The sequence below is a fragment of the Mustela nigripes genome, chromosome 14, assembly GCF_022355385.1.
Source record: "Mustela nigripes isolate SB6536 chromosome 14, MUSNIG.SB6536, whole genome shotgun sequence".
NCBI lineage: Eukaryota > Metazoa > Chordata > Mammalia > Carnivora > Mustelidae > Mustela > Mustela nigripes.
The window spans coordinates 216,297-242,377 of NC_081570.1; the positions used below are offsets into that span (position 1 = coordinate 216,297).

The following is a 26,081-nucleotide window of genomic DNA, read 5'->3' on the forward strand; positions in this document are numbered from 1 at the left end:
CAGAGGCCGGCTGTACCAGGCAAAGGTTTCCACCGCATTCCGCCCAGCCAGGCCCCGATAAGGCAGCCCGGGGAAGCCGCGCCTGCCGACGATTCTCCGCCGCCCTGTCGTCCTCCCAAGGGACCAGGTAGGACTGCGGCTCCCGGGAAAGCACCGGGGAGGAGTTGGTCTTGTGGGGTCTGTGCTGACCACCTCTGCCTCGGACCGGGGCTGGCTGGAAAGCTCCCACCAAGGCTGCCGCCTTTCTTGCCAAGCTGTGGTCCAGCCCACGGTCTCCGGGATGTCCTGGTGTTGCCAGGGACGCTGAGGCCTTCGGGACCGTGGGGATGTCCCCAGGCCATGACCCTGTGAGAGAGAGTGGGGGTCTTTGGAAGGGGCTGCGTCAGCTGAAGGTGTCTTACGGAAAGCCGGCAGTGCTTCTGCTGTTTGTTGGGGGATGGGGAGGGGTTGTGGCCCAGGCACACCTTTGGGAGTGTCGGAAAATATCTGGGAAAGCTGGAGAGGGCCCGTGGGCCAGTGCCGGCCAGGCAGGAGGCCTGAGGCCCACAGCATGGTGACCTGTTGGAAATCCAGCCCCACTGGCTGCCCAAAAAGGCCACAGGATGACCCACGGGCTCCCCGGCAGAATGGGGGTCTTACACCTCTGTTATGGGTGTGGGGCTTTGAGTGTCCTCTGGAGAAGGGTGATGGTGAAGTCCCTAGACCGTTCACTATGGCCCGGCAATCTCCCAAGGTGACAGCCAGAATCCTGGAGGCCCAGGGAGGGAGGGAGCAGGACTGAACTCCGTCGCGTTCCTAGACATGGCAGTGGCAGAGAGCACTCGCAAGGGAGCCGAATTTATTCCATTTCACGAGACAGACGTATACCGTGCCCTGCCCTAAAGGTACGGAATTTGCGTGTGGCTGAAGTAGGGCCGCTTCCTCCGTCAAAGCTGAACTTGAACCCGCCGAGATTTGGAGCCCAGGATGCCGATGCCGCGTGTTTTGTCGGCGACGGCGACACGCGGCCTCAAACACAGGGCGGCGCCACCGCGGGGCTGGGCCGTGAGCGGTCCCACGGCAGAACGTCAGAAAGTGGCAGAGACAAGGCCTGCCCAGGAGGGTGGGCTCGGGGTCGGGGTGTCAGGCCAAGTGTGACCTCAGCACAGGAGATGGGTGTTGTCGGAGGAGGAGTCGCGGTAGGGGAGCAGGCAGGTCCGCAGCCAGGGTGAGCGGGCCTCCTCCGGCGCTCCGGCGCTGCTGAAGCGACTCCCGGGCTTCGCGGGGTGGAGGGTATCCCACTGAATGTTTATTTCCTTTCTCTATCATAGCTCTCTTTGTATGTGGTGTCAGTGTGCAGCGTTCCTACAAGACCGACACAGCTCCGAGCCACCCCTATGCCATCCCAGGAGACACCCCTTCCCTCTTCCAGACGATTCTTGCGCTGTTGGCCTGCACCTGTGCAACAGCGTCATTAAACGGCTTCCTGGTGTCTCGGTTTTAGGTACTCTCTGCTGAACTCATCGCGGAAGACAGCACTTACCTCTCCCACCTCTCCCTGCCCCCGCTCTCGCGTCCAAGCGTTCCCGGTGGGGCTACGTCATGATCCGGGGTTAGACGTGTGTTCCCTCGGGCCAAGGGCAGGCCGTGGTTACCGTCCTAGCCCACACATGAGTTGTTTTCCCTGGAGTTAATCATCTTCCTTCGCACTTGCTGTTTTCTGTGAACTCATTACTGATTCATCCTCAGATTCTTGCCAGTGGCTCAGATTCGAACACGTGGGGGTATTTCAGAGGCAAATGCCCTGCTCCGGTCCTGGTCGGTCCTCCTGGGTCGGGGGCAAGGCTGGCACCTCAAAATCTCCCTTGTTTTCAGCCTGAAGATTCCCTTTGCTTCTCCCTTGGTTGGATTTCCTGGATCTCATGTCTTCCTCTCTCTTAGTTAGTCCTTGCTCTGGTGGAACATGTCCTTCAGCGGCTCCTTGTAAAAGGGCACATGGCAGACCCGTGGCTCTAAAATGACTTTAATCCACTGTTGCTTGCTTGCATGATAGTCCGGCTGCGTACGCGACTCTGTCTTTCCTCTAAACCGTGAGTGCGTCTTCCCAGTGCTTCCCAGTTTCTGATGCTGCTGTGGGTAAACGTGATGTTGTTTAACTCCTGATCTGTGGCATGAAAACCACTTTTGTTTCTTGCTGGAAGTGTTTGTCCCCAGTGTTCTGACAGTTCATGAAAATGACCTTTGTGTGGATTCATTTCCATCTCTTTTCCTAAATGCCCAGTGACTCTTTTGGTCTGCGAATTCCTGTCCTTCAGTTCTAAGAAATTTTCTTGAATTATTAATTTTTAATTCTTTCTTCCCTCTGTTTTCTCTGCTCCCTCTTTCTGTGGTAAATATTGGGATCCCGGACCTCTTAGACTGGTCTCTAATGACTTTTCTTAATTCCTTTTGCTGGTCTTCTGGCTTTACTTTCAAGGAAATTCTTTAACTCTGTGTTCCAACTCCCTTACTGAGCTTTTCACTTATTCTGAAATATTAATTTCCAAGAATTCATTTTGGTTCTCTGCATATTTATTTCTACAATTCTCTGATCTTTTACTGTGGTCAGAATATTTTATCTCTTTGAAGATGTTAATGATTTTTTTTTTAAGTTTTCCTCTCATACAGACTCTGGAGAAACACAGTAAATGTGTTTTCCCCCATATTTCCTTACAGTCACACTTAAATAGTATCAAAGTTAAATCAGAGTTTTATCAGAGTTAAGAACTCATCAATTGTCAAGGAAAACACAAGAAACTCTACAGAAGGGTGGGTATGGACTCTGGCCTGTGAGCCGATGACCAGACTCATCAGCAACCAGGCTGGAGAAAGGTTCAGATTCACTACTTGTCAGGAAGGCAAAAATCAGACACAGTCCATTTTCTGGGAGCAGGGCCCAGGGCACAGGACCCTGTGTAAGGAGTACTGGGGTAAGGGGGACCTCAGGGAACAGGGAAGCAAGGTCCGGTAGGGAAGGAGCTTCTGGCCTTGGAGATCAGGCCAAGCTTCCCTACTGAGTATCAGTCGTGATTTAGAGGGTAACCATCCCCAGGAGACGGACAAGAGTGCTGGGCAGCGGGGGCTGTGCACCTGCTGGCAGGGGGTCTGGGTGGGCACCCGGCTTCACTGGAGGTGAGGTGTCACTTGGGGGGGGACACCTTTGCAAACCTGGAAAAGCGAAGCCCTCACATCTGTAGGGGTAGGTGGCTCTCGTGTCGTGGGAGGCGCAGCACGCGGGTCTTCGGAGACAGCGGTCTGTTCAGGTCACCAGAATCAGGAGCATCTGTAAGGTGCCTACAAGGAGGCATCCGAGGCCCCCCCATGACCCATGTCGGGAGGCAGGGCGAGCCCCCCACCGTGAGGTGTGCTGAATGTGTGTGGTCTGTCCGCAGCGTGCTGCTGGGTGTCCTGGCCAGTCTGCAGCATCCCTGGTGGTGGGCCGGGGTCTCCTGTGCTCGGCTCCTGGTGTGCCCTTCCCAAAGCGGTGATGGTGAGCGCGATGCTCCCGTGGGCACATAGGTCATCTGCGCGACTGCTCAGGGAGGCCGGAGAGAGACAGGCTGGGAGCAGGCTGCACCTGGAGTCCTTCCCTCGAGCCCAGGACTCGGGACTCAGCAGCCCCCGGCTGTCAAGCTGGGCACCCCTGGCACGAACTCCTGTGTCGGATCCAAAGTCTCTGCTCCCGGGCAGCCAGTGGGGCAGCCGGCCTTGTGCTCGAACGTCTCACTTCCTACCCCACCTGATGAACCCTGGGTGGGCCTTTAACTGTTTCTGCAGAAACCTGCCTCCTGGGCCCCCTTTCCCTCTAACCCGTCAGGTTTGTGCCAGTGCCAGCAGAAGGAACCGTGGGGACGCCCACAAAGTCTGTCTGTCCGTGACATGGGTTGACAGGCTAGGCCGGGGTTCCCGGGACTGTGTGGACAAGCAAGAGTTTTCTGGAGTTTGGGCCACTGGTCATTGGTCTGGGGAGAAGGAGATGTCCTGGAATATAGATTCTGTGTTTGGTTTCCCCGAAAAAGAACAATTTGATTAATTCACACATCTTTGCTGTGAGTTGCCTTACTTGGTGCCTCGGAAAGCTAGTGCTTAGGAGACACTTAGGGCTCTCTCTGCTAAGAAACAGATGCTTAATGTAATAGCACAATTGAACCTCAGCTCACTGGGAAACCCCAAGTCCAGGCTCGCCCTCTCCTGCACAGATCTTTCTCTGGCCTTCTCTGGCCCTCTCCACACCTCCCCATCCCACTCGGAGAACCAGAACGGATCAGTCACTTCTCTCCATAGACCCACTCCTCACGTCCTGCTCACACCAAAAACAGCCTCCGAGATGGGCTGTCCTTGCCTCCCAGGACGTCACCACGTGCCACTTCAGCAGATGAGGTGGCCTCAAGGGTCCCTAGCAAAGGTCCCTGCACAGGCCAGCCTGAAGGTCCTGGGGTCCTGGAACTGTCATCACACCCTGGGCATCTCGGAGAGCTTCTCGTGGCCTTGGGAGCAGGTGGTGTCTGCAGGGCTTCCTGGGCCCCCAATAGGAGGGGTGCCAACTCTTTCTGGCATTCTGCAAACAGGTGCCCAGAATGTGGCCACACAAGCACCCTGGAGAAGGCATCCAGGTCACAGGCCCGCATTCGCGCTGGTCCCCAAGAAACAGCCTTCAGAGGGAGAGTGTGGGGTTCGGCGGCAGGGGAGAAGCCCCACAGAAGGACTTAGGGATGATGGGGTCCTGTTGGAGAGCTCAACCGACCACCAAGGCCCGGGGAGGAGGACACACGGAGGCTGGGGGCCAGGCCTGTGGCTGATACGGACTCTGGTCCAAACCCAAGCCTCCCTAGTGCCACCGCAGGGTGGGTGTGTGGTTCCCTCCAGGCCAGAAGGGAGTGGTGTGGAGGGGGGTGAGCGGGCTGCTTGACCCTAACCACAGTCCCCTCCAGCAGCATCGCTAGGGGACTGCTCCAGCCTGAGCCCACACCAACATGTACCTGTGGCTCCAGAGGGTTTTAATGTCAAAGATGTGCTGGAAGCCTGGGACCCCACACCACACACCCGCTCCACAGCTCCCTTGGCAGGGACTGGAGGGTCTTGCCACCTCCGTCCCCAGGGAATGGGGTGGTCCCGGGCCTGGGCCTGGGGGGTGGGGGTTGGAGTGGGTGCCTAGCTGCGGTATTTGTCCCTTTCCATGGTGCACACCCCCACCAAGACCTCCAGCGTGCAGGGAGCAGCCCGTGAACACGGAGCTGGGGAGAGAGGAGAAGGGTCTGCAGCAGGAGCACTTCCCAAACACGCTCCTGTCCCCTCGCGTGGTCGGTCCTGTGTGGGATGGGTGCCCAGGTCAGAGAGCAGGGCCTCGGGGTTCCGGGGGGCTGTGGCCCAGGGGTGATGGTGTATGTCCGAGCCTGGGCTGAGGGACCTTCCATGGCCCCCTTCTAAGAGCACGTGCGCCTGCAGAGAGAACTAAGGGAAAGTGTCCGGACCCGTAACTTTGTGTCCACACACACCCTCTGAGGCCAAGACACACATTTATTCCCCCGCTCTCCGTGCCCTGGGCGGGGGGCAGCTGGGGGCCAGGGATGGTGGGGGCAGAGGAGGCAGCCCTGGAGGGCTCTGAGCTGAGCAGAGGCTGCAGGACACAAGCGTTTGGGGGGCAGTGAGTGGAGAACTGGGGACCCCCGTGCCCTGGGGAAGGTGTTATGGGGTCCACACCAGGTAGACGGGCTGGGCTGGCCCATGGGGGACAGCTGTGGCCACCCTGTAGCAGAGCGGGTGGGGTCAGAGGGGGCTGTAGGGGCGAGGGGCTGCTGGTGACCTGCAGGGTGTCAGCGGGCAAGCCACAGGAAAAATGCCTGAGCCCCAAACAGTCTCTCGGGGGTGCGGCTGATGCAATGGTCCAGGGGCTGCTAGCACTTCCGCCCTGAGCAGTGCCTCTGATCACTGCCAGGCAGCAAAGGGGAGCACAGAGCCCGGGGTGGGGGGGGTCTCAGCTTTTGGGGTGCAGGCCTGGACAGCCATTCCCGGGGGGAGGGTGTGGGGCACAGGGCTGAGGCGGCTTGCTTGATGGAGGAGTCCAAGTGCAGAACTTGAAGCTTGTCGGATGTGAGCAGACACCTGCCTTGGCTGAGGGCTGGAAGGGGTTGGGGCGGCTCTAGTCCCCTGGGGTGGGGGGTGGTGTCTCTGCCCAGGCAAGGTCTTGTGAGACAGACAGGAGGGCGGACCCTTTTTCTGGTAGGACTGGAGCCTTTCCCCCTTCATTTGTCTGGGTTAATTCAAGAGCAGGTGCAGATCTCCAGCAAACAAAGGCACCGCCCAGACGGGCTTAACCCTTTCCCCGCTGATTTGCTCGGCACTCTGGGGGCGGGGTAGCAGAGCCTTGGGGGCGGGAGGGCCAGAGGCCCGGCCTGCCCGGAGGTCAGTGAGCCCTGGGTCCTTGGCCTCAAGCCCCTCTGTAGGGCAAGCGGACCTCACTCCTGCCGGCCCGCTGGGTGCAGTCCAGCCTCGGAGGGGACCCAGGTGGCCCCAGCCCACTCCCTCTGCAAGCTCGCTCATACCGGGGCCTCTGGAGCCCGCGCACCTGTCCGCGACCCCGCAGCCCCGCCTCTTCTGGGCTTTTCCAGCTAACAAAGCGGGCAGGGCGCTTTGTGGCGGCCTCACCCTGGGGACTGCGCTCGTCCTGGGAGGGTGAGAGGGTGCCGGTGGGTGGGAAGCTTAGCTTTGCATCAGGAAACCCGAGCCCCGCCAGGTGCAGGAGACAAAGGCGTGAGGCCCGCCCCGCCCCCAGCGGCTCTCGGGGGCGGATCCTCCAAGCGGGGGTCTCCGTGCTCCCTCCTCTCCTCAGGCCTGTGCGCCCTTGGGGGGAGGAGAAGGGCAGGGACAGGGCCTCATCCGCCTGGGGAGCCCGCACAGCCGGGCGGGACATGAGTGCGGGGGTCTAAGGCCACAGGTTGCCCCAGCTTCCTGCCCGACCTCTGGGCTGGCCCGTCCCTAGCCGCGCAGGCCGGTGTCTGTGGACTGAAGGGGAGCTTGGAACAGGACAGGCAAGCTTGCTGGTCACAGCACATCTCTGTGTCCCCATCACCAAATCAATCCTTGGAGTCGCTTTCCCCGAAGAGGACAGGTGCCTGCGAGGAGCCGAGCGTCTGAGCTCTACCTGCCTCCTGCTACTCCTTCTGCAGCCGTGTGTTGGGTCCTCGGGCCCCCACCTCAGGACCTGGGGCCTGTGGTCCTCACCTCGCCAGCCCTCTGCAGTGTCTGTTGCTGTGCGTCCTTCTGGGGCCTTGTTGTTGAGGGGGGTGCTCTGGGACCCCCAAGCCTGACTGCAGGAGCAACCCCCTGGAGGCTTTGGGGGCTTCTTGGAGAGAGGACTGCTCCAGCCCCAACTGGCCCGCATCAGGGCAGCAGCACAGCCTCCAGGCCTGGGTTCAGATCCCTGTGACCCTGGCGAAGGGTTCAGGGCCTTCTGTCACAGGAGCTGACAGAGGCCTTTGGGGTGGGCTCAGCAAGCAGCCATGGGAAGGGGGCTGGGGTCTCCCCGGCCTCTCCAGCTCGGCCCACCTTCCCAGGGTCAGGAGCCTGCGCCCACTGCAGCCCCTGCTCTCCTGGGGCCCCTCCGACGCCTTTCTCCTCTGGGTGCCACACACTCGTGCCCGCACACACGTGTGTTCAGTAACACGTGCACACGGGCCCACACTCCCACACCACCCATGCTCCCACGTAAACACGCACACGTGCGTGCACACACGCGTGCATACACACACACGGAGGAGGGCCCTGGCGCTGGTGGCCAGCGTCGCAGGCTGTCCTCTGGCCCCATCCTCAGGGGCAGGCCACCCCGAGTCCCCTTCAGCTCACTTCCAGACTGTGTGCCCCTGTGGCCTTCCCACCTCAGGCGCCCTGGGAGGGGGCGGGCGGCCTGGATGAGCCCCACAGAGACACTTGAGGCCACAGGCTTTGCTCTCCTGAGCCCCGTCAGGACTGGAGCGGTCTCAACCCACTGCCAACCTCCCCGGCCGGCCAGGCCAGGCTCGACTCACCCACATAGGCTCCACCTGGCTACGTGCCAACAGCGGCTTCCTGCTTTCCACCTGCTCCAGGAACAGGGTGTGGCCCTTCCCCCCACCCTCCCTGCCCCCAACTGCTTCCGGGAGCTTCCATCACACTCTGGATGTTAGCAGCCTTGTTCTCTGGATGGGCAGTGGGGGAATCTGGGAGACACAGAGAGGGAGGGAGCCCAGGCCGCAGGGGCCACGCAGGAGGGCCGATCCCGACTGAGACAGCTCCCTCCCCACCAGGGGGGATGGCCATGGCTTTGCTGGTCTGTGGAAAGCGGTGAATGTTCCAGAAAGCTGGGTTTAAACGCGTGCAATTTCAAGGAAGCACCCTTCACCCCAGGACCGTGTCCTCCCCGCCGACGGGTGCCACAGCCTGGTCTGCCGGCTAAGATGACGGGTGCCGGCTGAATGGCCTTTGTATCAAACACATGCTAGTCCCCAGCGTCCTGGACAGTGGGGCCAGACCTGTGTCTTCTGAGGGGAGGGACAGGACGTGGTGGCCTCTGGACGTTTGGGGGACGGAGGGGCCTCCCGCCTCGGTGTGGTGAGGGCACACAGGCGCCGGGTCTTTCCAGATGTCAGCTTTATTCAACTGTAAAGCAGAGTTGATCACGATTGTAGCGCAGAGTTGGGACCCCAAACTCCACGACGTTTCATGATGTGATTTTGGCACAAACCGTACCCGGCAAACCCGGTAACAAAGCAAGTGTGCAGTCTGTGTGTGGGCGCGCAGTGGAGACGGGGCTGGGTTGGGCGTAGGTCAGCCCTCTGGGGCCAGACCTGCGGCTGACGTTCGAGCAGGGAAGGGCCCCCGGGGTCTCAGTTCTGTTCAGGGCCTTCTGCGGCAGCTGCCTTTCTAGGGGTCGGTGTCTGAGGAACCTGACCGTTTGCTGCAAAAATCCTCGCCTGCAACAGGGTGACTTGGTCTTCGCCTCGCAGCTCCCCTCTGCTCCTGCGGCTGCCTGTCTTGGGGGGACCTGGGTACCCTGGGGTGCCCTGGGGTAGTGCTGGTCCTGTTGACAGCCTCAGTGCCCTTTGCCGCTGGGCTCCTTGCTTGACACGGGCTCCTGCCTGACATCGAGACTCCGTTTTGCCCCCACACGAGGGGTCTGTGGGTCAGGAGCCCGCTCATGGTCCGGCTGGCCTCACAGCTCTCCCCTGCTTGGGGTCCGCCCCAGACGGGGTGCAGGCAGCCCCCCAGGAGGTCACCAGCGGCCCTGCCCTGGCTTTCCAGATTCCGGCTTCTGGAGCTCAGCAGGGCACCCTGGGTGGGGGCTGCTGGCCCCCCCTAAGCCGGCAGGACCTGCAAATGAAAAGTTTGATGTTTTACACACAGAGGGACTCCATTTCTGTTTCCAGCCCGTGTGACGGTGCAGGGCCGTCGTCCCGAAAGAAAGCAGAGCAGCCTTTCTCTGAGCTGCGGCTCCTGGCTCCCTCCTGAGACCTCTTCTTGGCCACCTGCTGTGGTCACCACCCGCTGTGGCCACCACTTGCAGCTGCTCAGGCTTTAGGCCCTTATTTGGGATTCGTCTTGGAAAAGACAAAAGGCAGAGAAGGGGGTGTCCCTCACAAAGGGAGGCTCCGCGGGAGGGAGAGGTGGTAGTCCTGGGACCCTCCGGCCTTCAGGCTTCTCCAGGGCACCTGCACCTAGAGGTGCCCCTGAGGGGGGCACGGGGTGGGGGGGAGGGGAGGGCTCTGGGTTAACCCTGATCCGTAAGACGCGATGCAACTCTTCATCAGCCTGTCCTTCAATTTTCATTTTGTTCCCCGTGTCTTTCCTCGCGAAGGCTCTTTGGAGGGTTTTCCTGTCGCGGGTTTGTATTGTGTTCTAATGACTTCTCTATGTCAAGGTCGTGAAACACGCTCCGTGGTCTTCTCTGTAACACTCTGTTAGAGTCTGTGTCCTCTGTCCCGACTGCCCTCAGAGGGGAAGCTTCTCTGGGTCTGGGTCCCCGCCCCATTTCTTGCTCATCTGTGAGTCTGTCTGGCCCGCACCCAGATCTCCCACATCTGCTGGACTCGAGGACTCCCCCCGTTGGACTTGGGGGAGCAGGTGTCCGACCACCGGGGCCACAGCTGCCTGGGTGAGCTGACGTCCACCCAGCTCTCACCCCACCCCTGGCTGCCTCCCGGTCCACTTGGGCCCTGCAGAGCCCCCTCCAGGAAGCATCTCATGACGGCCCCACCTCACAGCCAAGGCCAGCGCCCATGCCCCTCCCAGCCGCCCCAGAGTCCCTGCCCAAGGCCCAGGATCCGAGCTGGTCTTCTCCAGGGGTCCCTCAGAACAAGAACACAGAAAGCCTCACTTTGCAAACAGACAGAAACACGGAGGCCCTTGCCGGGGGAACCCCCTCTGCACTGCTCCTCTGAGGGGCCACAGCAAGACTGTGACCCCAAAAGCCAACGCAGTTTCTCCTCCTCTCGTACCAGCCGGCGTCCCGAGCGGGGGGAGGCCCAGGGACACTGAGTGTGCGTGCGTGTGGGCACGCCTGGCTCACCCAGCTGTACTTAGACGCTGTCCACCCGCTGGCACTTCTACGCACGCAGTGCCCACCGTGAGCGAGACCGTCCTCATGAGCCCTGCCCACATCCCACCTCCCAGCCCTGACCTCAGTCAGCGCGGCATCCGGTCCGGTCCTGTGACCCCAGACAAGCCCCTTGCAGATGCTCCCGGAGTCTGACCCGGGTGCTCACGAGCCCTCGCAGGCTCTCACACGGGTACGCAGGCTGTGGCCCAGAACCCCCCAGGGCCTGCCCAGAGCCTGGCGTCCAGACAGAGGAAGAGGCCAGTCCCCCAGAGTGCTTGGGGACAGCACCCTGGATGGAAGCCATGGCCCTCGGAGAGCAGGACAGATGACCTGGTGCCCAAAGGGATGGAGGGGACCTCTTCCGCGGATGTTGGATGATGGGGGTGTGGGCTGTGTTGGGGTCATGTGCTTTGTAGGGAGGGTGTGGGCTCCTTCCTTCTGCCAGGTTCCCTCCTCGTGGGGTGATAGACTATCCTGGGATGGAGGACCCCCGCATCTGACCCCGAGGAGGGAGGACCCCGTATATGACAGAGAGAAGGAAAGGCAACCAGAGTCCGACCCAGGGTGACAGCAGAGTGACAGTGGCGTTGGAGATGTCCTCTCTATGCTCTACCCTGAAACAAGAGCTGGGGTGCCCCTGGTGTGATCCCCGTGCCTCTCAGTGTCCAGGCAGAGCTGAGGGGCACGTGAGTGGGGCTCTGAGTCTGTAGTGTGAGATAGGAAGAGAGGAACCCCTTGGGGTGCCATGTGGGGGAGCTGTTGGGACAGGAGGCTGTGTCCCGGGGTGATGCCCTGGGTGGGCAAGTAAACTCCAGGGTCTCACCCCTTGGGCAAGTGGGGGGATCCTCCTGGGCCATGGATGGGCCCAGGCCTGCTGGTTCACCAGGGCAGGGACCCTCCCCCTTAATGAGACAGGCATGCTGCCCAGAGATCCCGGCCCAGAGCACACCCCCAAGAGGGATGTGTGTCCCCATGGGGAGTAGCTGGAGCCTGGGGAGCTCTGCGGGATGTGAACCAGGAGTGGCTGTGGGGCAGGGGTCTCTGCCCACCTGCAGGGGGCAGGTCTGACCCTCAGCTGAAGAAGCCCAGGGAACCATCCACTGGGGACAGCAAAGCAGCCAGGGTGACGAGCTTAGGGAACCCTCAGATGCACGCCCCCTTTCAGGCAGCAGAGTGAGGGTAAAAGGGACCCCTCAGAGCAATCCAGGCATCAGGACCGTCTCCTGGGTACCCTGGTGCCTTCTAGTTCACCCCGAAGTCCCAGATCTGCGGGACACAGTCTCCATGGATGCCTTCAGCCTCCTCACATGGCCGAGGCAGGAGAATCCCCGGACAGACTTTTTTCCTTGGAAGACCTGATGCCCAGGTGGCATTCATTAGCCGAAGCCCATTCTGTGTCATGCTGTGCTTGGCCCAGGCCACGGTGGACAACGGCCCACAGGGGACGACGGGCGCAGGACAGCCCCGACCCCTCTGCCAAACATCATGAGCGGAGCCCAGAGCACTTACGGCCCCGCTAGGAGGCGGCGCTCCCCTAAAGTCAGCCACTCCGTGTGCCCCCACCTCGAAGGCCTCTGCCCTGCCCCGTCCTTGACCGCTGCTCGGGACTGACTTACGTGCACATGGTCCGTGCACATGGTCCGTTTCTCCAGCTTTCGTGGCTGCACTACCTGGTGCAGCATTTTACTTCAGCAAAAGTGAGGCACATCTGCACTTTGCTTAGCTCGTTCCAGAATCCGACGTGGCTGTGTGGCCAGACTCTGTCCCCAGCACAGGCCATGGGCATCCTGCCTTCAGCCGACACAGACAGAAGCCCTGGGGCACGGTCTGCCCAGTCTCCTGGCACCTGGCCCGGGAGCAGCCCCTGGCAGGCCAGGACACCCATCAATCAATCAGATGGGATGGAGGGTCTTCACGAGGCTCCAACATCCCTGGGACCCTGGCCCAGCCCCACCCTATTCCGGGGGTGCTATGGCTGCTGGCAGAAATGGGGGGGCCATGGAGGCCCACACCCCCTGGTGCGATGCCGGGGTCCCCGAGGCGCTGTGTCAGGTCATGTCCCAGGCCTCAGTTAGACCAGAGACCCATAGCATTGGGGAGGAGAGGCAATCCCACCCATGAAACAGGTGTGGGCTCAAAGGGGCCTGTTTGCCTCCCCAGACCTAGGGCGGGGGCAGGTCCTCTTCCAGTGAGGCCTTCACCTGCCCCGTCTCACTGGGCAGGGCATTGGCCTGAAGTCACTGTCCTCGAAGCAGCTGTGAGCTTCTCCCGCAGACTGTCCCACTCCCTCTCCTCAAGGCCCGCCCCCAGAGTCTTGCACTCCAGGTCCAGAGCCAAGTGTCGGCACGTGTCCACGCCCAGGCGCCCACCCAGGATGCTACCACCCACTTCCTACTTCCTCGTCCCCATCCGCACAGGCTGCTTCTGCAGCCGTGCTCAGCGCACCCACTCCTGTCCCCCGCCCTGGGCGCACTGTCCACCGCCGGTCCTAACGGGCCTGCCAGCTCCCTCGCACTGCTTGCCGTACCCACACAGGTCTCTCTGCTGGGCCCCTGGCCCCAGCCTCCGTGGACTGTCCCCAGGTCCGGCCTCCTGGGCTGTAGCCCGTGAGACCCCCAACCCCTCCCTGGCCCTCGGGACCCGTCTGTACTGCTCCTCCCTGGCCTTGGCGGCACGGGCTCCTGGCAGCCCCTGGGGCCGACCCAGCGAGACGCCGTGTGGTCTGTGAGCCTCACCCCTGCCCTCCCGTGGCGGCTCCTGCTTCACCCCTGGCTCCTGGGTCCCGGCCTGTGTCCTCTCCCGGCAGCCTGCTCAGCTCCCTGCTGACAGGCTTCCGGAAACACCCAGTCGGGTGGCCTCGCAGACTTGGGGTTAGGCCGGAGCCTTCCCTCAGGGTCAAAGCTGTGCTCCTGGCCAAGGGGAGCCCCACTGGACCTATTCCGGGGCCCCCGGGGCCCCCCCTCCCAGGGTCCGCCTCTGTCCCCTTGGTTCCCTAGGGCACCGCCCCCCCCTCCCCGTCTTTAAACAAAACCCTCCTTGGCCACAGCCTCTGGTTCCCGCCTGTTTCTCCGAAGCTCCGCGAACAAAGCCTTCACCCTCTGGAACCCGCAGCTTGGCTCCTCCCTCCTGCAGCCAAGGCCACAGTGACCTTCTCCCACTGGCCCGGCCTCCATGTCCCCCTCCCCTCACGCTGCGCTTGTTGCTCCTGGGACCCCGGGCTCCCCCCACCCCTCCACCAGTGTCCTGTCCACCTCCCGCGTCTCCCACGGACATGCAGACCCAGGGCGGTCCCCAGGGCCCTTCCTTCCAGGCAACTACGCACCAGATGCCGGGCCCAGCTGGGGATGTGGACTTCCTGGGCTCGAGTCTCTCAGTGTCTTGGAAGGGCCAAACGGAGACTGGGACCCACATTCCGAGCGAAGCCTCACACCCAGGGCAGGAGGTTCAGCAAAGCCCTGACCCTTCTCCTCGGGGCGACTGGGGCGACCTCTCAGGGCCTTGTGCAAAGAACTCGGACTCGTTCCCAGCTGCTGTGCTCACATTCTGGGGACCCAGGATTCCGGTGCTCTTTGTGCCGAGTGAGGGTGTCAAAGGGCATCGATCCTCTTCTCACCTCTCTCGCGTGGGAGCAGGTGCCGGGGTCACCGACCCCCAGGGTTTGGTTTGGGTGGCCCTCACGTCACAGTCACCTGCCCAGGGCCACACCCTGCATGTTTCCTGCCCCCCAGCCCTGCCCTGCCTCAGATTTCCACTGCCCCTCACTCCCAGGGACCCTGCGACCCTGGCCCAGCCCCACCGGCTTTGCCCTCGGCTGCCCACAGGGGTCGGGCCCACATGGGGAGCAAGTCGTCTGAGTGGACTGTGCGTTTCCTGCCGACCGACCCGGAGTGTGGGCGCTGGGGTCGGCCGTGTCAGGGGCAGGGGACAGCAAGCTCGGCCGCTGTGGACGTCACTGGTAGGAAGGGTGCCGACCGGCGAGACCCCTGGTGGTTCCTGGGATCAGGGGCTCCTAGTGGGTTTTCCTTCGGGGATAAAATGTTCTGGCGCCCAAGGCCAGCGGAGGTCGCCCAGCATCGTGAGGGCACCGAATGCCACAGAGTTCACTCCAAAGGGCTTAGTTTTATGTTATGTGAATTTCACCTCAGTTACAAAATACTCCCTGGGTAGACAATCTCCCCCATCAAACCAGATCCCATGAGACTAGGACCCAGGTGTTGCTTGGGGCCACTGGGCCCTCTCAGCTCTGCGGCTGTGCCCCCACCGTTCCTGATTGAGAAAGGTCTGGAAGGCTCAGCTGGGGAAGGCCTCTGTGCCCCTGGAAACCGGGGAGCCAGGCCTCCCCCCCACCCGCCGTGTGCATCTGAAAAACAAGCCTGCTTGGCGGCCCCAGAGCTCAATCAGGCCCCAGCGAGTGGAAAAGAGGCGGCAGCTTTCTTGAGCCTCTCCCTGGCGGCAACCTCAGGCGTCTCCGCAACAGTCTTCCGCCTTTGGAGACCAATTATGGAGGTGGAGGGGGGAGAGCTGGGCCCAGCGGCCTCGTTAGCTTGCTTTCTCCGTCGCTGGGAGCCGATGAGGGCGGCTGGGCCACAGCCCAGGCACCTCGGCCGGTCCCCAAGGACCTGGAGGTGCAGAAGGAGCCTCGCCATGCCGGGGCCCCCAGATGGGGTCAGGGCCCTGCCAGTGGGAAACAAGGGCGGGCCCCTCCCAGGGGGTCAGGGTGCCCGGTGGAGCAGGACAGCCAAGCTCCTTCCCTGCCATGGCAACAGTCCAGCTGAGGCCTCCCTTTCTTGGGGCCCCTGGTTGCATCAGGCCGGTGGCCCCCTGGGGGCCCCAGCAGCACTTTAGGTGTGGCTGTGTCCTGCCCTGGATGCCCAGGCTCCCGCTCCAGGCTGAGCCCGCTGCACAGGCTGGGCTCTGCACCCCCAGGATTGCCCCAACACTCCCTCCCCAGCTGCCGCTGGACCTGATACATACAGGGAGTCTGGATGGTTCTGTCCCGTGGTCTGCATGGCAGTCTGCTCAGACTTGGCTGGGGCGAGGCCAGACCAGAGACTGGTTCCGGGACAATTTCCCAGACAGGCCACTGACCCCCTGGAGGCCTCTCGGAGAAATCCAGAGCAGGAGCCAAGATCCATGGCCTAACCTGGCCCCTCGCCCACCCCCCGCGGGAGCAGGAGGAGCCCAGGGCCTCTTTCCCCTTGCCCCCCAACAGTCCCCGAACCAGTGCCTCCATGGTTCCTCTTCTGGAACATGTATTTCTCCTGAAGGCCTGAGGAACCACCTCCCCACTCACCTCGGAGCGGAAAACCCGAGGCCTTACTTCTGCTTGCCGGCAGAGAGGCCTCTGTGGGGAAAGCCAGCTACGGCTTCTGGAGCCTTTCCCGGCTCAGGGCCTCTGTTCCCCGAAGGGTACCCAGACAGTTGGGAGAAGCCTCGCCCCCAGCATCCCTAGTCTTCTTCCCAGAGATCACGCCACATCCTGCTTGACCGGCCCCTGAGTGCCCTGCTCCGTGGGGTCACTTCTGACTCTAACTCAGGACACGGGACAAGACCGGTGGTTCCGGCCTCTCCCCAGCTGGACCCTGGGAGGAGGCCCCATCGGACAAGCCCCTGCAAGGAGCACAGGACAGAGACACCCCCCAGGGGGACCCCAGGGGAAGGATGGAGGAGGGGCTCCACTACCCAGAGTGACCTCCACACTGACCTTGCCTGACCGCCTCACTATGTCACCTGACCTCATGACTGACCCTCCCGACCCTCTCACTTACCTCCCCGAGCCTCGTTGGCCTGACTTTCTTGCTACCCACTCGGCCTCTTGACCTCTCACTGGCCTCATCTGACCTCTTTGCTGACCTCACCTGACCCTTCCCCTCCCCCTCTGACGGGGATTTCCTGAGCCCTCGCTTCCTGCCAGCACTGGGGACACCTGGGGGCTCATGGGGCCTACAGCCTGCTGGGGGGGGGGGGGTGTCCCACGTCCCAGGGGCTAACCGGAAGAGAGGCAGCATGTCTCCACCCGGGGAAGCCACCAGGATGGGCTGGGCTATGGCTGGGAGTGAGGGTCAGCCAGAGCCAGACAGATCAGTCCGTGGGGCAGAGGGGCCGCCTCCATCTGAGCTCTCTGCCCCGGGCCCCGGAGCCGCCGAGAACACTGCGTGGGAGCGCCTGAGACCCCACAGCGGGCGGGACGGCCGGCAGCACTCCCTATCCCTGCCCGTACTGTACTGGGGCGGCCCCGTCCGCCCGTGTTCGTGTTCGGGGAAGCCAAGGGGGGCTGGGGCTGCAGACAGCGGGCCTCACCACTCGTGACTGGGATCGTGGCTGGAGGAGGCAGCTCAGGGGTCGGGGAGGCCCAGAAGGCACTCTAACCACTGCAGCTGAGCCAGACCAGGAGGGGTGGGGGGCTGGCCCGAGGACAAAGGGGCCGCAGACCTCCGTCCTGGCAGGGCCCCACTCAGAACATCGAGTGTGGGAGGGAGGGGGCATCCCCTGGAAGCCCACTGTCCCCCAGCTCGGTCTGAGAGCTGGTGGGCAAGTTTCCCACAGGCTGCGAGCCCCACCCTCTCCCCTGAATCTGAGCATTTTCACTCAAATTAGATGCTAAGCTGGCCACAGCTGGTGATTTGGAATGCAAATCTGAACCACCACACGGAGGCCTGGGGGCAGGGCTGGGCGGCAGGGGTCAGAGCAGGGTCTCCCCAGGCCCCCCCCAAACCTGTTGTTGGAGGCCTGGAGCATCCGACACCTTCTAAGGGGCCTCCTGCTCCCTTCTGCTCCTCCTACCGGGCCACCCAGCCTGCGGGGAAGCCGGGAGGCCAGCGCCAGGCTCAGCTCCAAGGCTGGTCACAAGCTCCCCGTGAGCACCGACCGTGCTGTCAGCTCTGCCCCGCACGGTTCCGTCCCCGCAGCGTCGCTGGTGCCTGGCGCCTGCCCAGAAGCTGATGCTGTTGTGTCCCGAACCCAAGACCCTCCCTTGTCCTCTGACCCCAAAACCCTGGCCTGGGGCCATGGGCAGCCCCTTCCCAGTTGTGAGCGCCCCTGAAGCACCCCTCAAGGTCCTGACGGAGCTGGCACCTCAGCATCATACCCTCATTCATTCATTCGTTCGTTCTGCAAACACCCATGGTGCCAAGTGTGCGACCACGCTCAGTCTCCCGGTGAGCCCCGAGTGGCACAGCTCCAGCCCGCTGGCGAGCGCCCCCCAGACCGTGCACACCGCTGGCCAGACAGTGCTGGGGGGCATGTGGGCCGGGCTCCCAGGTAGCAGGCAGTGCGGACCTCCTCATGGTGGACATGCACAAAGAAGCTGACAGGGCAAGGGGGCCACGAGGAACCCCAGAGAGAGGCCGGAGAGGGGCAGGGATTGGGGCGGGGGGATGCGGACCAGGGTGGGGAGGGAGAGCAGGGGACAGTGTGTCTCCATTTGCTGCCAGTGGAGCTGAGCCTACAGACTTTGGGGTCATTTGTAGGGGCCAGGCGAGGTCACAGCACAGACCCAGGAAAGACAGTGGTGGTTAGAGTGGGCAGTGACACAGGCCCGAAGGACCTCCAGGTCTGAGCACTATAAAGGTACAGCCAGTTCTCCCGAAGGGTGGAGACACAGAGTGCACCAGAAGGACGGAAGGCCCCTGGTGGACATGGGGACAGACGGGTCTGCCCCCTGCACTTGGGGTGGCAGGTGGGTAGTGGGAACTGTTGGCAGGCAGAGTGTTCAGTCTGGGGTCTGGAGAGAGCGTGACGGCGGGGAACAGAGAACATGGACAGACTGGGGCTGGCCAGGTTCAAAGGTCAGGAGAAGAGCCCGGGGCCGGGAGAGGAAGCCCAACGAGAGAAGGGCTCCAGGGTGGCGAGGGTGACCCTGGTGTCAGAAGGTCAAGGGCAAGGGCTGAAAACCAAGCACTAGGTGTGGGGAGGTGGGCAGCCCTCGGGGCTCACTCTCCACCGAGAGGCTCCCAGCAGCTTGGAGAGACAGGTGTTAGGCCGGACAAGGAGGCCGCCTTCGGATGCTACAAGTGTGGGGCGGGGGGAACCAGCCCCCCGAAACAGCCACAAACATGGTGACAGAGGGTAACCAGGGAACGAAATCCGAGTGTCGGGGGAGGACAGGGACCTGCTTTTCCTTCCAGGAGAAGAACCACGAATGAGAAAATTGCCACTCACGACACCAGTGAGCAAAGCCAGAGCCACAGTGAAACGTGAGACAGGCAGGGGTCTCTGACACCTATGTGGGGGGTTTTGTGCGGAAGGACGGGCCTGGAAGCTTCAAAGGGGCCTCAGCAGTCAGGGAGAGGCCGAGGAATGTTCCGGACCTGCTGAGACTAGGGGAGCCCACAGCTCAGGGCAACCTGTGGTCCAGGGTCAGATCCTTTGGGAGGACAGCACTGGGACAACAGGTCAAGAGGGCCTGAGACCAGCCCAGAAAGCGGCGGGGGACAGGGAGGGGCAGGATTCCCCAGACTCTGTGGTTGTGCGGTGCTTCGGCTGGGCCGGCGGGAGGGCTTTGTAGGCCAGGGGTGAGGGCCAGCCAGCACCTCACCCTCAAATGTCCTAGAAGACAGAAAGTCCCAGTACGTGCCCCAAAGGGGTCATGTGGCCACATCCACGCGCGGAAGCTCTCATCCCTCAGCGTGTCGGTGGCGGGAAGGGGACTGCGGGAGGGCGTCTTCTGGGACAGGCCATGATGGGGAGCCCCGCGGTGGGACTGGCGTCCTTCTAAGGAGAGAGGCCGAGGGACCGTCTCCGCATGTGGGCTCTGAGATGAGGTGCTGCCGGCGAACCAGGAAGGGGCCTGGCCAGAGGTCGGGTCTCCCGACACCTCGACCGGGGCCTCGAGGCCTGGGAACTGTGAGAAACCAATGTGAGCGCTGCCCAGCTTGGCCCGATCTGTCAGGGCAGCCCGGGGACCACCGGGACCGCACTGTACTTGAAATTTTTCTGTAAGTCCGAAAGTATTCCAAAATAAAAAGGAAAAAAAACAGCAGGAAGGAAAGACTAAGGGCAAAACAAGGGCTGGGCCTCCCCAGGCTGCAGGAGGCCTGTGCGGGGGAGGGGCCTTCGGGGAGCGCAGGGAGCGAGTAGGACCCGTGTTCCGAGGCAGGCGCCGTGGAAGCCGGCAGTGCAGAGGGGAGGGCACTGGGGTCGGTGGCTGTTACTGACACCACTGAAGGACGAGGACCCATGGCTCTGTGACATCTGGAGATGCCGCCGATGGGCGAGGAGGCCATGACGGGAGGGGAGCGCCAAAGGAGCGGCTTGGGGGGCCCAGCTGCCACATGGGGTCAGGCTGGGAGGGGCCTGGAATCCCCAGGACTGGGGCTAGAAGGGCATCGGGTGCTCCCCCTGAACGAGGCGGAAACCCAGGGGTCTGGTGTGAGACCCCCTGGGGGCCACATATCCACTGGAGGGTTCTGGCTGCTGCTTGAGCCCCAGCTGTGTGGCAGAGAACTGAGGGCCTCCGTGGGTCTGCTCTGAGTGTGGGTCCTGTTCCAGAGGGTTCCTGCACCGCCGGAGGGTGCTGGTGGGTCCTGAGGCTCCCTAGCCCAGCTGGTTCCCAAGTCTAAGGCTCCCTTTGCGTTTGGAGGCTGGGGGCCTCCGAGACCAGGCCTCCTTTCTTGAGTGCCGGGGGCAGGGCGAGGCTGAGGGCTCTCAGGGATGGCATGACTTTCCTGAGCCTCCAGCTCCCGCCAAGGGCAGAGGATGCGGCCCAGACATCTGTCTCCCTGGGCAAGCGTGTGACCTCGGCCCCCCGGCTACACCCGATGTGTGTGATGAGCGCAGACACCCAGGTCCTGGTCCACGTGTCGGGGACGGTTCCCCACAGCCTTCAGCTCTTGGTTTCTTCCTGACAGGCCACTGAGTCATGGGGCCTGGCCCCACCTAAGAGCGCCAGGCCGTGTGCCAGGCCGTAGGCCAGGCCCAGCCTGGCATGGGCCCTGCAGAGCCTGAGAGGACAGGAGGACCTCCCCGACCGCTGCCCGGCACCACCAGTGCCCCCAGGGGCAGGGGGAGCTCAGATTCCCAGCAGGTCGAGGGCAGGAGCACCAGCCCCAGTCTGGAGCCGCTCAGGCCTAGCAGGGCAGGCCAGGAGCCACGGCTGAGAGGGAGAGGCACCCCCACCCCCGGGGCCCTGCTCAGCCAACATCATGGGCCCATGGACTCAGGAGGAGCCAGGATTCAGGGTCCTGCGGAGTCCCACGGAGCACCCCCAGCCGCCCCCAGGCTCTGGCCTCACCTTTGCCGCCAGAGTGGGAAAGGCTGGAAGGAAGGGGTCACACAGGGTCTGCTGGCCCCTCAGGCTGGCCCCACTTGGGGCCCTCCATGCCCAAGGCCTTCGGACCATGACCTGAGAGTCCTGGGGCACCCAGCACCTCGAGAACCCCCCGGTGAAGGCGGAGGTCCTATCAGGTCAGCCACACCTCGCAGTGTGCCAGAGGCATGGTCGAGAGCAGGCAGCTGCCGCTGCTACAGCTCTGGTGGCCCCCACGCCGCCCACAGGGGAGGGCAGGGCCCAAGGTTGCCTGTCGGCCTGTCCCCAGCAGTTGTTCTGCATGGATGCTGGGCCCCCCGTTCTCTCCGGGGCCTCCCACGTCCGGCCCCTGTCATCTTCCTCAAAGACACCTGTCAGTTACGGCCGAGATCCACAGCTCTGGGTGCCAGCACTGAGGGCAGGGGCTGGGGGGGCCTCCTCAGCCTGGAATGCCATCCCTGACAGGGCCTTGGCCTCTTAGAAATGAGGGCCAAGCAGAGTGAGCAGGCGAGGGTCAGCAGGGCAGGGGCACGTTGGCGGAGGTCGGGCTGGGGCAGGGCTGAGCTGGCCTCCCCTGCCATCACCTCTCCCCAGGCTTCTTCAGCAAGGAGGCTTGGAAGGGTCCTGAGCTGAGCGGCGATGAGGGAGATGGGGTGCAGACCTTCCTTGCCACCCCTGCAGGGGTCCACACCAAGGCCCCTGGCCTGTGATCAGTTTTCATAGCCCTTCCCCAGGACAAAAGGGGCCGCCCTCCACCCACTCAGACCACAGGCCAGACTTTGTTCAGGGCCTCTAAGGGTGCAGGGCACTCGGACTCCTCGGGAGCCCCCAGGAACATTTGCCCCCGTCAGGCCCTGAGTCCCCAGAGCTCCCTTCTGGAGGTTAGAAGAAAGGAAGGTTGGGGGTGGGGAGAGCCGGGCACATGCTGGGCCCACACGGCCACTTCCATGGCTGCCTGGGCCCTCCCCAAAGTCTGGTTCTTGCAGGTCCTGCCATCTGTGCACCTGCCGATTCCCCCAAATGGTGACTGGGGCGGTTACTCAGTGCCCACAGCTCCTAGGATCCTAGCACGTCCTTGGAAGGGTTTTGGTCTGGTCCCAAGTGTCTGGTCTGGAGGTGCCCTTGTCCAGGACCTCTCAGCCCCAGATGCGTGTGCGGACCCAGCCGGCAGCACCAGGGTGGGTCCCTGCCAGTGTGCACCATCATTACCCTCTGGAGATGCCCGTGTCCGGGAAGCCTGACACCTGGGACCCCGGGTCCGTCACCTCCAGGGCCTGCTCCCGGGGTTTGCCTCTCACACTGCTGGCCTTGGCTGCCCAAGGTGTGGGTTCATCTCCTGGGCCCCCTCAGTCTTTAGGTGCAGCACCCAGAAGCCCTTCCCTCCTGAGCAGCACCCTGGTATCAAGAATGCCACGTGGTAGCCCCAAAAGGCACCATGCAGAGGAGACCGTGACAGTCTGTGGGTCAGGCCAGAATCCCAGGAGTGTTCCAGTCAAGACGGACCAGATGGTTAGGGTCCCCAGAGCCCCAGGCTGATGCCAGGGCGACCTTGGCCCTAGCCCTCCCTCATGCCCCCAGCCAAGGCGAGAGTTGTCCTCGGACCGAGAGGCCCCCAGCCCCATCTCGAGTGCTGTCCTGGCTTAGGGCCCAGGGCTCATTTTCGACAACCATTCACGTCCCTGTGTCTCTTCCCCCAGCACCGCCCCCCAGCCCGATGCCTCAGCCACAGCAACCACAAGTGCCACAAGTGGGATGTCTGCCAAGGTCACTGGCAGGACTCCTCAAAGTATATTTATTTGTCTTTATGTTTCTCTAAAGATTTCATTCATTTATTTGACAGAGAGAGAGAGAGATCACAAGTAGGCAGAGAGACAGGCAAGGGGAGGGGGAAGCAGGCTCCCCACTGAGCAGAGAGCCTGATGTGGGGCTCGATCCCAGGACCCTGAGGCTTAACCCACTGAGTCACCCAGGGACCCCCTCAAAGTATATTTAAATAAGCTTTCTACTTCCAAAATGTTCAGCTCTCCAGAGACATTGCAGAGACAGTACCAAGTTCCTGTAGACTTCACCCCCGTGTCCCCCATGGTTCGTGTCCTACCTTAGCGTGAAGTATCCGCCACAAGGAGCCAGGGTCCCCCCGATTCGTCACTAGTGTCTAAACTCCACCCCTCATTCAGATTTCCTGTTTTTCTGAAATATCCTCTTTCTGTCCCAGGATCCGATTCAGGTTCTCACGTGACGTTTCGTTGTCTCATCTCCTTGGGTCCCTTCGGGCTGTGACGGCCTCTCCCTTGTTTTCGTTGACCTTGATAGTTCCGAGGAGCACCGGCCGGCTGTTTTGTGGAACCCGCCCCGGTTTGGGCTGCTCCGATGTCTTCTCGTGGGAGACCAGGTTGTGGGTTTTGGGGAGCCCCACAGAGGTGCGGTGCCCTCATGGGGTCAGGTCAGGGGTGCCTGTCGTCACTATGACCCTGATCTACCCAACTAAGGTTTCCCCACCAGTGGGACGTTTTTTACTGTCCTGCATTTAACTTCAGTGACCTTTGAGTTCTGAGCTCGTTGTTGTTATCATTGTTGTTGAAGTCAAAATTAATTCAGAGCGACCTTTTACACCTCCTACCTTCCACCTAGAATCCATCTCCTGCTGCTGTGTGTGCTCCGTGGTTCCTTCAGAGAAGCCTGCTGGCGGCCAATCTTCCCAGCTCTCTCTTGGCTTTGGTTGTCCTGCTATCTTCCGCCTTTGTTCTGAGAAAAGACATTCTGGTTGGAGGCTCCCTTGAGCTCTGGTTCCACTGTCCTCTGTCCCCATCATCACGGACCAGACGTCAGCAGTCACTCCCGCTGCTGACCTGACTTTTCTCTGGCTGCTTTTAACGTTTGTCCTGGTTTTCTGGAGGGTTCATGTCAATGGCAAGGTGCGGGTTTATGTGTATTTATCCCACTGGAGGTTCGGTGGGCTCCTTGAATCTGTATTTGGAGGTCCTTCAGCAGTTCTAGAAAATTTGCAGACAGTATCCTTTCAACTGTTAATGTCTTCCATTCTCCCCACTTCTAATTCTGCATGTTTTATGTCCACCTGTAAATCCCTTCTGTATTTTGTGGGTCTATTTTTTTCCCCATTTCCAGCCTCTGGATTTCTTCTTATCTATCCTCCAATCCCCAGTTTTCTTCAGCTACTTTGTTAAATTTTTTAAATATTCTATTTACTTGTTAGAGAGAGAGCGTGTGCACACAAGCAGGGGGAGGGGCTGCAGAGGGAGAAGCAGGCTCCCCGCTGAGCAAGGAGCCAATGCAGGACTCGATCCCAGCACCTTCGGACCATGACCCAAGCTGAAGGCAGATGCTTAACCTAACTGGGGCACGCAAGCGCCCCTCAGCCACTTTTTTAAAAAAGACCTTACTTATTTCGGGAGCACCTGGGTGAGTCAGTCGGTAAAGGGGCTGACTCCTGACTTTGGCTCGTGTCATGATGTCAGGACGGTGGGACGGAGCCCCGCTTCAGGCCCCAGCCTCAGTGGGGAGTCTGCTGGAGGACTCTCTCTCCCTTTCCCTCTGCCCCTCCCCCTGCTCTCACTCTCTCTCTCTAAGAAATAAATAAATCCTTTTTAATAAAAAGTTTTTTCAAAGATTTTTAAGTAATCTCTATGCCACAAGTGGGGCTTGAACTCAGAACCCCAAAGACAAGAGCCACTGACTGAGCCAGCGAGGCGTCCCTTCTTTTCAGTTGATTTTAACCTGCTGCTATGCCTGTCCATTGAAGTTTGAATCGTGCTTATTATAACTTTTCATTTCTAAATGTTCATTTTTAATTGGCTATATGATTTTTATAAGTTCCAGCTGCCTGCAGACACTAAACTTTTCTTTTTCAATACAGTAATTTTTTTTTCGTTCTGTGCCGATAATTCCAAAATCCGAGGTCCTTGCAAGTCTTTCTGACTGCCATTTCAGCTGGCTCTCGCTCACAGCGTCTTCTCTTCTCGCACACCAGGTTGTCTTTGACCGCATGTCAGTCGTCGTACTCGAGCAATTACCTGTAGGCGTCATCGGATACCTTGGTGAAGGCGCCATCTCAATTCTCTTTTCTTTTGCCAGGGGCCCTGCCTACTGTGGGACCACCTTGACTTGAGAAAGATCCCAGCACTTGAATTGGGCTATACTTACACTTCTTCAGTGGAAACCCTGGGAGTGGAAAGCTCCCAGCTCCCTGTGGGGAGGGCGTCCTGTTAAACCCATACCCTCACTTAGTGGAGACCCTGAGCTTCCATTTCTTTCCCTCAGCTCCTCAAGACCGTCAGAACAAAACTCACATCTGACCCCACAGAACAGTGGTCTTTGTGCACAGTTGCCTCTCAAGGTGACAGTTTTCCTTTGATTGCATCCTGAGATGCCCTTAACAATCCCATGGCTCACCAAAGCTTTAATAAGATAGCTTAGTGTTTTAATTGTCTTCAGTGAATGGTTTGGCCCGCCCGAGAGCCTCTGCCTTCCACTATCGCCAAGAGGCAGCCCAGTACCGGCCACACTCTCCTTCACGGGGCTCTCTCCCTTGGTCTGGGGCCCTCACACCCTTTCTTGCTCCGCTGTCTCCACCGGGGGTCTGTCCGTTGCTTCCCAACCAGGAATCCTGGGACTCCTCCCAGCACAGTGGACCCTGTCCGTGGCCTCCATTCCCACCATCAGCAGGAGACACCAGGTGCAACTCCTGCCCAGGTTCTCAGATGACTTCCAACAGCCAACATGGGCTCTCCACTTGGAAAACTCCCCCTTCAGTTCCACCCACCCGATCAGAAACAGCAGGGGGTCTGAGCTGAAACCACTGGACACTGGGGAAGAATGTTCTGAGTCCTCCCCAACCTCCAGATGTTGGGATGCCAAGAGCTCTGTCCTCAGGTTCCTGGTCTCCACCTGCACCCACTCCCCTCCGGTGGCGCTAGCACCCTGACCCAGAGTGCCTCGCACTCTAGTGGCCTCATGGAGCAGAGGCTCTGAGAACACAGTGACCAGCTGCTGACGGACTGAGTCAAAGGGGACTGAGGACTGACCAGTGGACTTGACACCCCAGAGGCCTGCAGGACCTCTGTGACAGTGGCTGTAAGGGACTGGGATGGGTTCGTGACGAGCTCTGGAGAAGTAAAGCAACAATCGGGGTGAGGAAAGTGGTGACCTGGCAGAAGGCCATGTGCAGGAACAGTGGACACAAGTTCTCAGACTTCTGATGTTATCCAGAAGCCCTGACCAAGTGTGCCC

General features: G+C 61.2%; 1 protein-coding gene across 1 annotated transcript in view; it reads left to right on the plus strand.

Moving 5' to 3' along the window:
• The window catches only part of TTLL10 (tubulin tyrosine ligase like 10), a 54,604-nt gene continuing 28,523 nt past the window's right edge, over positions 1-26,081 (plus strand). Inside the window, exon 1 of the mRNA XM_059376254.1 lies at positions 1-127. The gene's annotated coding sequence lies outside the window, so the exon portion shown is untranslated. The remainder of the gene's footprint in view (positions 128-26,081) is intronic.